We start from the raw sequence: 12,448 nt of genomic DNA on the forward strand, positions 1-12,448 counted from the left end.
TACTTTCTCAATGGAGAGACAGATAAGCAGGTTCAGTGCGTCCACCACCCCAACCACCACGCTGATCTTTAAGGAGCGGCCATCAGCATTCTACATAAATCCTTGCCAAAGCATCACTGTCTCCGCAGCCTCTATGGACGAGCAGAAAAGGCGCGGGTGAGAAACCCTGGCTGTTCATTCCTCCTTTCGCACTTACTATGTTGCTGCTTACCCTGTGCAGACCTTCATTTCCTCCTCTGGAGACTGGGCTTGAGGGGACTGGAGCAAGACAGTACAGTGAAAGTACCCCCCCAAAAAATTTGCAATGAGCTCTACCCAAATGCAAACATTAATAGTACTAAATAAAAGGATGCATCCTCCATTAAGTAAGCACCACAAAGGCTGTGGCAGAGACACCAAAATCCAGATGTCCCCCCCTGTGTGTCCCGGCCCCTTTGCAGTGAGGTGGGACCACATGCCTAGTTCCAGCCCATGGTAGGTCAGTTCAAATGGTTTACATCACTTCCTGGCCAAAGCATTTGGGAGCCCAGTCCTCAACCTTCCAGTGCCTCTCTTTTCTGGCCCTGCTGACTATGAAGGCCGCGTGCTGGGCTCCTGGTGTGTCCATCAAGCTGATCCCTGAGTCACTTGGTGGAGCAGAATCCCTGGTGACCTTCATCAGACTAGTCGCAGGTGTGAGAAATAAACCTTTGTTGTGTTGAACCGCAGGAGTCTCAGGATCAAGCCATTACTCTCCAGAGCCTGGTTCTCCTCCACAAGCCAAGTGTGAGAGAAATGTAACAATGGTTTCTTTTTCTAGAGTCAAATGGGACTCCAAGCCCCCTGGTGGCGGGGGAATGCCCTTAGGGTCTTAGGTGGCAGAGCATTTGAGGAAGACCCTCGAGTCCGTGTTCCGTCACCCGGTCTTGTGCAGAAGGGTGGCAGTGTCATTTCTGCACCAAGTTGAAGCGCAGGATTGTTTGCTAAGGGGGGTTCCTGGTGCCTGAAATGTGTCTTTCTGGGCACAGCACAGAGCCATTTCCCGCCACCGCAGGTCACCTCCAGGAAACAGGCCAGACCCACCACCCAAGCCAGCTCTCCTTTCATAATCTTGGAGGATCTGCACGCTTCCCCAAAGTGTGTCTTGTGTCCACACTCCCTACTCTCCGTCCAGCCCCCAACCCCCACCCCACCAGCTAGCCTCTCCCTTCACTGAGCTGAGGCTCTTCAAAAATAAAAAATGTTTAAAAGCCAGAGAAGGGGTGGGGAAACCTGTCTAAGGGTCTTCCTGGTCCTGGGTCACCAGCACCCTCGAAGACAAGGAAACGCAGAGTCCGGCCACCTCCTTAGAATGGGGGTGGGTAAGATTCCGCAAGAATGAAAAGCACATTAATATCTCAATAAATTATCCTACCCCACGGGTGACTGCTTACACTGAGAAGGAAAAAGATGCCAAGATCTGCAATTACCCTCTCAGTGTGTAAATCAGATGGAAAAATTATACCAGGCAAATTAGCATGAGCACACAGGCCAAGGACCTGGAAGAATTTAATCTGTGGGGAAGGCACAAGGAAATTTGCCTGAGAACCATGAAAATGTGTGTCCCCAGCCTAACCCTACAGTCAGAGCCGTCCCTCCTTCAGATGTCCATGCACGCGCTATGGGCGGTAAGGTCAAGTTCACACTCTTTGGAAAAGAAGTATATTCTGGTCAAGCTTTATGTATTAGAGGCCCCAGTGTGTGCATTTTTAAGGCTCCTCATTTTCTTTTTCCTTTTTTTTTATTGAAATACAGTGGATTTACAGTGTTTCAGGTGTACAGCAAAGCGGTTCAGTTATATATACAAGTTCTTTTTCAGATTCTTTTCCATTATAGGTTATTATAAGACACTGAATATAGTTCCCTGTGCTGTACAGTAGGTCCTTGTTCTTTATCTATTTTATATATAGTAGTGTGTAGCTTTTAATCCCGAATTCCCAATTTATCCCTCCCCCCTCTTTCCCCTTTGGTAACTGTAAGTTTGGGTTTTTTTAACAATTAAATATTAAAATTTTTTGCTTGCAGAAGATTAGGAGGAGTGTTGGAGACCCTGCTTTATGCTGTCTTATGGAAAATATTAAATTGCACAGAGTCCAGGATCCTTCATAGCAACTTTCAGGTCATTATCGGAGGATTAAGTGCTTTATTTGCTTGAGATTCTGTGGCTCCAGCCCAGGGTCTCTCAACCTCCGCTCTCCTGACATTTGGGGCAGATAGTTTTCTGCAGCACCAGGCTCTCTTGTGCATTAAAGGATTTTTAGCAGCACCCCTTAGCACCCCACCACCACCACCCATGATGCAAAAGTGTCTAAATATTGCCACCCCAGTGGGTAAAATTGCCCCCAAGTTGAGAACCTCTGGTCTACACCATGGAGGCAGTGTCCTACGGAAAAAAAAAAAATAGTATGCAGCTGTGGGACCTCCGCTCTGTGACCATCACATCCTGAGGAGGTTGAGGGTCCAGGGTTAATATTTAACGTTTCCCAAAATGCCCTGTGTGCCACACAGAACCCAGCGGACATCGACATGTGCTGTGTAAAGGAAGGGTTCAAGAAGTGCTCTCTGAACCAGAGTCCTGGCTGCAGGACTTCTCAGAGCCTTCGCTGCCTTTATGGTGACTGTGACTCCCCCAGAGAGGTGAGAGTTTGCCACTCTTCCCAGTTTTATTCGTGTGGAGCAAGTGACGTTTGTCAGTGATGCTGGTGCTTCGCTCGGTGCCCAGGACCAGAGTCTGGGAAATGCAGCCCAGCCAGAAGGCCCCGCTAGTTCCCTGCCTCGAGTCCGGGGATCCCTTCGACCAGGGATCATCCTTGCCATCTTCTCCAGGGGGTCGGTCTGCTTCATCTCCGATCATAGGTCTGGAGGTTGTCATGAGGGTGCAGATGCAAGTTTGTCACTAAGATCATAGTCCCAGCCCCTGGAGCTAGGATTCTTACCTGCCATAGGCATCTGGCTCATTCTCTTAGGCCAAAGCTGAACGCAGGTGCGAGGAGGGGGCCAGACAGCCAGAGAGGAAGCTCTGTTGTGGCCTGTCCCTGGGCTCCTGTGTTTTCCCCGGAGCTTGTCTCATTGGCCGGCCGGGTCCATTCAAAGGGTTCAGTAGGCAGCCACGTTCCAGAATTTGGGATGGGATGGAAAAGCAATAGCCTCTCTCCAACTTGGCAACCACTCCCCGCAGTGACAGCTCCTGGGCGTGGGGAAGTAGCAGGGCGCCCCTTGGATTTGTTCTCAGGAGCAGCAGTGCCCAGAACCACTCCGAGCCTGGGGGTTCCCGTTGGCTCCGTCAGCTGTAGCTGCTGATGGCTGCTTGGATGTGTTTCCCAGAACTGCCATCACAGCCCTGGGTGGCTTAACACCACAGAAATTTATCCTCTGATGTTTCCGGAGGGCAGAAGTCCAATATCAAGGTATACACATGGCCCTGCCGCCCCCATAGGCTCTAGGAGAAAATCCATTTCTTAATTCTTCCAGCCTCCGGTGGCTCCAGGCCGCTTCACTCCAGGGTTGGCTTCTGGGGTCGCATCGCCCCCTCCTCTGCTCTTTGCCTTCTCCTCCATGTGTCTGTCTTGGGAGGATATTTGCAGTCACACTCAGAGCCACCCAGATCATCCGAGATCATCACCCCATCTCCACATCCCTAACGGTCACTTCTGCAAGTCCCTTTGGGCATATAAGGACACACTGACAGGCTCCAGGATTAGGATGTGGGTGTCTCAGCCTGCTCCCCAGCCTGCCGCGGGGGCCGTCCCAGGGAGCGCAGCATGGAGCGGTTGCTCTCATCCTAGCACACAGAACCGGGTACCTGGGAGGTTCCGCAGCCGTCACAAATCATCCCGCACAGCCCTCCTTCCCCACCTGCCTCAGGCCGAGCGGCCTCTCTATAAATGGAATCTCAGAAATCATAGTGATAACTCACTAAACAACTATGAATTTATTTAATCCTCACTAAAACTAATTTATTTCCCCTACTTTTCAGAGTCACAGAGAGGTCAAATAATCTGCCCTAGGTCACATAGCTGTGAGTGGCAGGGCCAGGGCTCCGGGTGAGGGACCTGCCTCCCTGCCTTCCACTCTGCCTGGATTTGTAGACTCACCACTAATAGTGACTCTGATTCATAGATCCAGGAACAGCATCACCTGTCACCTTCCCCTAAAATCAAGCTGTAGCCCATGACCTCACTGATGTGGCTGAACGGCAGACTCCCAAGGGCAAGTGAGCTGAGGAGGTGAGGGGTTGGGAACTGGTTTGGGGGCTGACAGATCGCTGGTAGGTTTGGCTCACAGCTTCCGGGGACTTGGTCGGCCTCGGGTGCCCAGAGCTAAATCGCTGGGGAGGCAGATGAAGAGAAGGGGGACATGGGAGTCATGCTCTTTGAGCCCATGGGTGGGACGGAGCGATGGGGAGATGTCAGTCGGCATCCTGTGCCTGTTTATGAAAAGCCAGAGGATTTTGGTGGTCAGCCCACAAGTCTGCCAAATCTGGGGAGAGTTGGCTGTTCTAGATCATTCTGTGGTGAGGACACGCAGCCTGCAGGAGCTCACTGATCTCAGAAACAATGTCCCCTCGAAAAACCATTTCCAAAAGCCCATGCCTTTCCTGGCCTCCAGCATTTCCACTCAGGGCTGTTGTTCTGATGCCCTCCTACTCGGATGCCGGCTGGGAGAGTCCAGAAGGTCCTTTAGCTAAAGCCCTTGGCTTCCCTAGAATAGTGTGCCTGAAAGTGTCGTTCATACTGGGCGCTCAGTAGATAGTTCTCGGCTGTGAATGGTCTAATTGCCTGTCAGAGGCAGATTTACCACGGAGCTGATCAAGCTTCAGTCCAGGGCCTCTTGCTTCCCCAGTGGGTACAGGAAGCTGTGGGGGTGGCGGGAGGTTGAGGGGAGACAGCATGGGAAGGGAGACAGGTTGCAATCAAGACGTATTTCTATGTTAACCTCGGGAAGAATGGGATCTAAATCTTCAAGGCACTAGTAATTGGTTGCTATCTTTTCTCATTCCAAAGAAACAGCTCTCACGCTTAATTTTGTATTCACAATTTTATATTCTTTTTCTTAGCAATAGTCCTCCGAATTGTATAAGCGTCAGGTCCCACTAAACCTGAATCCTTCTTACTCACAGGGGACACAGGAGAAGACAGAGGAGGATTTTCCTAAACTCATCACCACCATGATAAAAACAACTCTGGGAAAATGTTCTCTCTAAGACCAATGTCAAGGACAAGGATATTGAAACATATGGATCAAACAGATGCATGGATTTAATTTGAAAGCCAAGTCCCTTAGAGGCTCACTCTAATGCTTTTATAATTTTCTTTATAGCAGAGTGGTTTTGGAAATTCATAAGATGGTTAAGGTAATAAATAAGTAAATACATAACTTTATGAGTTCTGTTCTAACAGAGATAGAATTCTAGTGCAACTCCTATCTTTGAGAGATTTCCCCTCCCCTCCCCTCCCCAAGTTTTAATACGAGTGTTCTGGAGTCTGATGGAAGTTTTGCAGCAGGAAACGTGTTCGGTTATTCTAAAAATCAGTTATTTATAGAGAATTTACTCCATGCAGAGCACTTGGTCAAATACTGAGCAAAATGCGAAAGAAATACAAGGCAGGCTCCTGCCCTCAGGAAATGTAGAGCGTAGCTGGGGAGAAAACACGTGGGTCTGAAATCTTTCACTGTTGCTCCGTCTCTCTCCCAACACTACAGCACAATGACCATGACACTGAGTTTCCAACCGAGAGAATTTTTGCCTGAGTGCCTGACAGCCCCATTCCCACCTCCCTCCAGCTGTTCAGGAGCCGGGTGCAGATGGCCAGGGCCCCATGAACCTCCACAGACCATCCATCTTAAGCCTGGTGATGGGGCAGTGGGGCCCTTCATACCTCTCCACCTGGCACCGCATCTCCTACAAATGCCCAGGAATGCTCAGCTCCAGGAAATGAGCAGGGGGTGGGGGTGGGGGGTCAACCAATTAGAAAATAATTAATGGACTATTACCAAATTCCTCCCCAGGGGACCCCAGTGTGAGCACTTAGCAAGCAGCGAGTATGTCATTTCTCATAATGGCTTCACAACCAGTGAAGGTAGCAAAATACAGATTCTAAGGCATGCAGTTTAAATAGCTGTGCTTCAGAGAGCTTAGCGTCATTGCTTTTGGCAGGGAACTCGGGCTCAGGTGCCAAAGGGAGACTGGTTATTTCAGCAGAAAGGACAGAAGTTAATTCCTCAGATCAGTTCAGTCTGTCCTGACTCAGGAGAACTGGGAAATTTAAGAGAATGATACAGTTAGGAAGAAGGAAGGACGGCAAGGCAGGATTTCTGGAAACTTTAGCATAATAGCGAACATAACTATATCCAAAAGGCACGCAAATCAGCTTCTCTTGGATAAGCCTGTGATTCCCGTTAACTGCCTTTCCAGAGAAAGGCAAAGGGCGCTTCTTACAGAGCTGTGCACCCGCTGTGGGTGAGATAAGGAACGCCTTCATTCATCCAACAAATATGTATTGAGCAAGTGTTACGTACGGCAGGAACGGTAGAAGAAATGGGAGGTGTGTACAAATTGGCGAGAGCGAGAGGGAAAGATCATATCCAGTAGTAGAATTGGAAAAGCTTCAAAGAGGGAGCTCCTTGGGCGCCTGGGAGGGAACTGGGGAAACCTGGGAAGGCTGGGAAGGAATTCTGGGGATGAAACTGTGGAAGAAGACATTCCAAGAGAAGAAGCAGCACCAGGTGGGGAGGGAAGTTGGGGAGCATTAAACACGAGTGCTTAGGTAGAGGGGTGATGGGGGGAAAGACTAAAAAGAGTAGCAGGGCTCTGGTGTATGTAGTCAGGAGTCTGGACCAGGTTCCATGGGCAGCGGAAACAGAGTGGAAGACTTTGCAGGAGGCAGGCGTATACTTGGAGCTGTGATTTCCAGATCATTTGGCAGTGATCAGGGCCTGGAGAGAAGCGAGGGGAAGACTGAGTTATGAATATCAGTTAAGAGGCTATTTTAGGCTCCAGGTAAGAGACTGAGGGTTGAGCTGGAGCAGAAAGAAAAGGAAAAATTTTAGAGGTGGTGGAGGTGAAAGTACAAGTTTTAGAAATGATTTGGAGCGGACGGGAGTCAAAGATGTCTGTGCTTTGCAGCCAGGTAACCTTACAAATGCTTAGTTTTGGAGAAGAATTAATGGGGGCCTCGACTCCCCATTGCCGATACAGCCCCAGCCTCCCACGTTAGGGGCTGTCAGAGAGTGTAACTGCTGTGTGTGTATTTGCAGGATCTAGTGCCAAAATTATCCCCAAAGGGCCTGACCCCAACCCACAAGGAACCCATAAATACAGGAGGCATCTACACCTTGAAATCAAGCGGGGCCAGGGGTGGGGGGGTCAATCGTATCCCTTCTGTTCCCTCCAGACAAGGAAATCTAGGTACCCAGGAGGTTCTTCAGACCTGAAGCTATACGGTCAGTGACTAGGAATGTGGGGGCGTGCCCACGCCTCTGAGAACCTTCCAGATCCTCCCTGAACCCTCTGAGTCACTGTCTCCCCTCCTTGCCAGAGGTGTTCCCTGCACCGGGCCAATTAATACCGCACCTCGGGGGCTCTGCCCTCAGGATCTCAGAAGGGACACAGGGCACGGGTGGGCACCTTCCACATGCTCTCAGCACCCCACTTCCCAGGAAGAGGACCCCACTTAGCCCACTGAGAGCAGCTGAGGTGCCGGCTGCAGGATTCCCATCCCTTCCCCACGCCAACAGACGCCCACTCCTATGTCCCAAGGCCAGACCTGCCTGAACATTCAAAGGGCTGAAGAAGCATTTTTCTCTAATGCCTCGAAGATAACTTGGCTACTGCTTAGTCTGCACACTGAAAGACCGCAGACAAGCTGCAGCGGATTCCCAGGTCCCGGGGATGATCCATGACCTTGCAGACATGCCAACGCATGCAGACAGCATTGTCTAGCAGAGCAAAATGATGCAGATGCTGAAGGGACAGTATGACATCCCTTGCTTACGGCATGTTCCGAGGGATGTGGTTCTGGCTAGCAAACCTGGCAGTTTCTACACTACAGGTGTGTTTTTGAAAACTTGTCATCTACCTGATCTTTAGTCTTTATAAACAGTAATAATAATTTAAAATAACGACCATCCTTGGACACCTAGTCTGTTGTTGGATGTTGTTACACTTAATTCTTATGACACACAGTGAGGTAGGTGTCAGCATCCCCATTTTCTGAAGTAGATAAACTGAGGCTCAGAGGGCTTAAACTACTATTTTAAGGCCAAGCCCTGTCTTCAGTCTTCTCATTTGCAAACTGAGTATAAGAGTATGTATGTCGCCAGGTGGTTGGAGGCTCATATGAGATACTGTGTGTATGGTAGTGACACCAAGCCCAAATCTCAAGGTCATCCTGCTGGAAAGAGGCAGGAGCAAGTCTTTGTGGCACAAAATTCTGTCCTTTTCTCCTGCTGCGCTCCTGGTTAGCTCTTGCTTAACTGTCAGGTATTAATGTCTGCGTTCTTTGACACGCTCACCTCATCCCTGCAGGGGTAGAACTTTGTCACTGTCATCATTGAAACCAAACCATGCCTTGTGTTTTGCTTTTGTGCCATTTATTCTTTATTTGGGGGAGTCAAGGAAATGTTTGTGCTGGAGGTGGGGGCTTTTGAGACGGTCCCTGTACAAGTTCTCTAGGTGAAGACTGCTATCCCAACAGACTGGGGTTTTGGAGGCAGACCAAGGGAAAGATTTAACATGAGTTAGGGGGGAAGAAAAAACAAACTCTAATTTAGTCTGGAAATGAAAACAGGGTTTAATCAGGCACTGAGTGATAATGAAGATGATTGAGAAAAGGACCTGTCATGTTGACTCACACAGCCGATGAGACCAGGAAAGTGGTTTTGGTTTTCTACTGACCTAATAACTGTGGACATGAAGGAATGACTCTCTCAGTCCTGCCTGGCACCCGGGAGGTAGATGAGATGGCCAGGCTCCCCTCCCCGGTATGGTGTGTATGTGTGTGACTGTGTAGAGTGGGTGCTGACACCATCTCCCAGAAACAGGGCAAGCGTGCAACACATCAGAAGCGAGACTTGCATCTTGCAAAGGGCAAGTGATGGAAACACACCCAAAGCAGCGAGGGGAAGAGTGCTTGCTCCGCTCAGATAACTGCGATGTCTGGGTGTGATGGCTGCATCCAGGCGCTCAGACGATGCCACCGGGAAGCCTTGGGCCCTCTTTCCCCTGTCACTCACCTTTCAGTTCGGTCTCCTCGGCAGTGGCAACACTAGGCAGGCTTTCTGGCCACCAGCAGCTCCTCACTACAGTGTCCTGATAGCTGAGAATCCCAGAAAAAGAGGCTCACTGTTCTCTGGTGGCCCCTGAAAATTCTCCAGGCATCCTTAAATTGGCACAGCTTGGGGCATGGGGACGTGCCTGAATTACCCGCCGAGGCCAAGAGGATGGAACATTCCACCCAATCACAATCCATCCAAGCACAAAGAGGGCTTATTTGCCAGGTCTGGGGAGGCTGAAAAGGTGACGGAGAGGACGTTAGATAGGGAGACAAAGGGAGGAGTGAGGGAGAGAAGCAACCCTTCGTGTTAGTTGTTTAATCGCGAAATTAACAGAAATGCATCAAGTAAGAAGTCAAAATTACTCTTCATGACCCTCAAGGCCTCCCGTCATTAACGGCGTGTGTACCTCTTCTCACGCACAGCAAAGTGTTTGTGTGTTTGTGTCTATGTAAGTATGTGTCTGACATCTTTAACAACAACAGAATACTCATGAGATCCACTCTACGAACCATACTGCAGTTAGGCATTCTTCCATGTCACTAAATTCAGAGCCGTCTCTTCCATCCCCCTGTCACGGACGTTTGTATCTGCTCCACTTGTATCGTTATAAACAACCCTGCGGTGAGCACCCTCGAACGTACTTCCTCACGCAGTTGTGCAAATAGCTCTACTGGATAAGTTGCACCAATGAAGTGGCTGAGTCATAGGGTAAACTCATTATACATCTTGAAATGGAAAACTGCTCTCTAGACAGCAGTGCCAACTATCCTCGTCAATAATGCAAGAAAGCATTATAATAATGCTACTTGACAAGCCTGTTTAAACCCTTTGGAGGTTTCCATTTTGAAAGGGTTTTGGCATTGTAAAATTCATGCAGATTACGACATAGGTTGGACTATAAAAGAGGAAAACTCTTTAAAAAGAGCGGTAAGTGGAGGGGTTGGGGGGGACTAGACTTCCCAGCAGTTAAAGTGTTTTATAAAGTTTTAAAAAGTTCAAACAGCATCACACCAAAGCATGGCTAGACAGAACATGAAACAGAATGGAGAGCCCAGAAACAGACCCAAAGATAAATGGAAATTTATTGTGTGAAAAAAAAGATGACATTTTGAATCAATGAAGTTTTAAAAAATGGATTGTTTAAGAAATGATTTTCTTAAATCTGGGGGGTGGACACATCCATGCCTGACACCTTTACTAAATAAATTCTAGACATGTCAGGCATTTATTTATTTTTTTTAATAATCTTTTTTGTTGTTGTCGTTGTTAATGGAGGTACTGGGGCTCGAACCCAGGAGCCCCATGCGTGCCAAGCATGGGCTGTACCAGTGAGCTGTACCCCAACCCAACATGTCAGATATTTAAATGGACAAGAATGGAACCAGAAGACACTAGAGGGAACCATGGTTTGTTTTGGTTTGGTTTTGCATTCCTGTCATTTCAAAGGAAGACTGGCTTTTCTAAGTATAACGTGGAAGTCAGAGCCATGAATAAAAGGAGTGGTCGTTTCAACCTTATAAAAATCGACATGTTTGCATGAAAAAAGATTATCCCTAAGTAAAGTCAAAAAAATGGGGGGGGGCAGTATATTTGCAAATCATATCAGGGAAAAAGCTAATATTCTTGATATATAAAACCAATAAGAAAAAGATGAACAACCCAGCACAAACATGGGCAAAGGAACATAAATGAGTCTTGAACACATGCAGAGATGCTCAGCTTCGCTCCTGACAAGATAGAGCTGCACATTTAAAATACACGAAGGTACCATTTCTCACTTACTAAATAAGATTGACAAAGATCAAAAAGTGTAATGATGCTGTTGACAAAGCTTCCTGAAAATAGTTTCATATGGTGCTTTCAGGAAGGGGAGGTGACGTTGGCCTTGGAGGAGGGCAATTTGGCAACATCTGTTAACACTGATGAGTATACATACCTTTGACACGTCAGTAACATTCCTAGGAATTCATTGTACAGACATCCTCCTGCACAGGGGAAACATCATATGTACAGGTTAAACGTCACAGCGTCACTTGTAACAAAAGATTTCGAACAACCTAGATTTCTACCAAAAGGGAGTTAGATTAATTCTGTTATTCCCATACACCAGAATACTATGCAGCCTTGAAAAGTAATGAGAAACATCCTGTGTGCTGAATTGGAACAACTGCCAAAACCTATGGGCAAGAGAATAAAGCACGTTTCAGGACAGCATGGATTTTCTGTTACTCTGCCTATAAAAATAAAAGCAGAAAGAGATAAGGGGAAAAAAACCGACAACATCAGTATTCTCTGGAGAGGGGAAGTGGGTAGACTGGGGCACAGAATGAAAGGAAGATTTGTGGAATTAAAATTTTGGAACATGTATTTCCTGTTTCAGAAATAAATAAATACAATCAGGCATGTTGATATTTTTAAGTCTAATAAAAGTGCCATTCCTTCCAGGAGACAATTTTTGTGGAAAACTCCGGTATGGCGGAGGGTAAGGAGCAAAGTGGTGTTTACTCCTCCCCTCAAGGTCACGGGACTTGTAACAGGTTTTCTTTTTATTGATGAAAGCAACATCCATCAATACTTCATGCCTAGCAGGTGGGGAGAGCTCAAGGGGTAGAGCACACGCTTAGCACACACAGGGTCCTGGGTTCAACCCCCAGCACCTCCTCTAAAAATAAATAAATACACCTAACTACCTCCCCCCTAAAAAAAATCATAAATCATAAAATTATACTGCTTCATGCTTTATTTTTGTGAGAACTTCTCTTTCTCTTCCTTTAAAAGTTCGGCTAGCCTGAAGACCAGGATGATCTCGGCTGCTACTGTGCACAGCCATCCCCTCCCCCTCCATATATGTATAATATATATTTTTAATATAGTGATATTTACTGCTGCCATATTGAGCTGCATTTTTAGAAATATGCCTTCTTTTCCCCCTTGAGTATCCCAAACAGGGAAAAAGAGCAGGTGACTGCTCTCTGCGTTCACCATTTTTCCACTCACAAGCACACACCGTAGTCAGAGCACAGGCCAGTGTGCTGCGGAACTGGCTCCCCTTTCAGGGTAAAAAAACCCCAATTTGTAACATTTGCCAATTTCCATGGTGTAAGCTGCCCCACCAGGGCAGATTTTCAGCTACCTGTCCAAACCAGCCCCTGCC

General features: G+C 47.8%; 1 protein-coding gene across 1 annotated transcript in view; it reads left to right on the plus strand.

Moving 5' to 3' along the window:
• The window catches only part of FAM20A (FAM20A golgi associated secretory pathway pseudokinase), a 46,892-nt gene that overhangs the window by 12,298 nt on the left and 22,146 nt on the right, over positions 1 to 12,448 (plus strand). The window lies entirely within an intron of this gene.

The sequence above is a fragment of the Camelus dromedarius genome, chromosome 16 (genome assembly GCF_036321535.1).
Source record: "Camelus dromedarius isolate mCamDro1 chromosome 16, mCamDro1.pat, whole genome shotgun sequence".
Lineage (NCBI taxonomy): Eukaryota > Metazoa > Chordata > Mammalia > Artiodactyla > Camelidae > Camelus > Camelus dromedarius.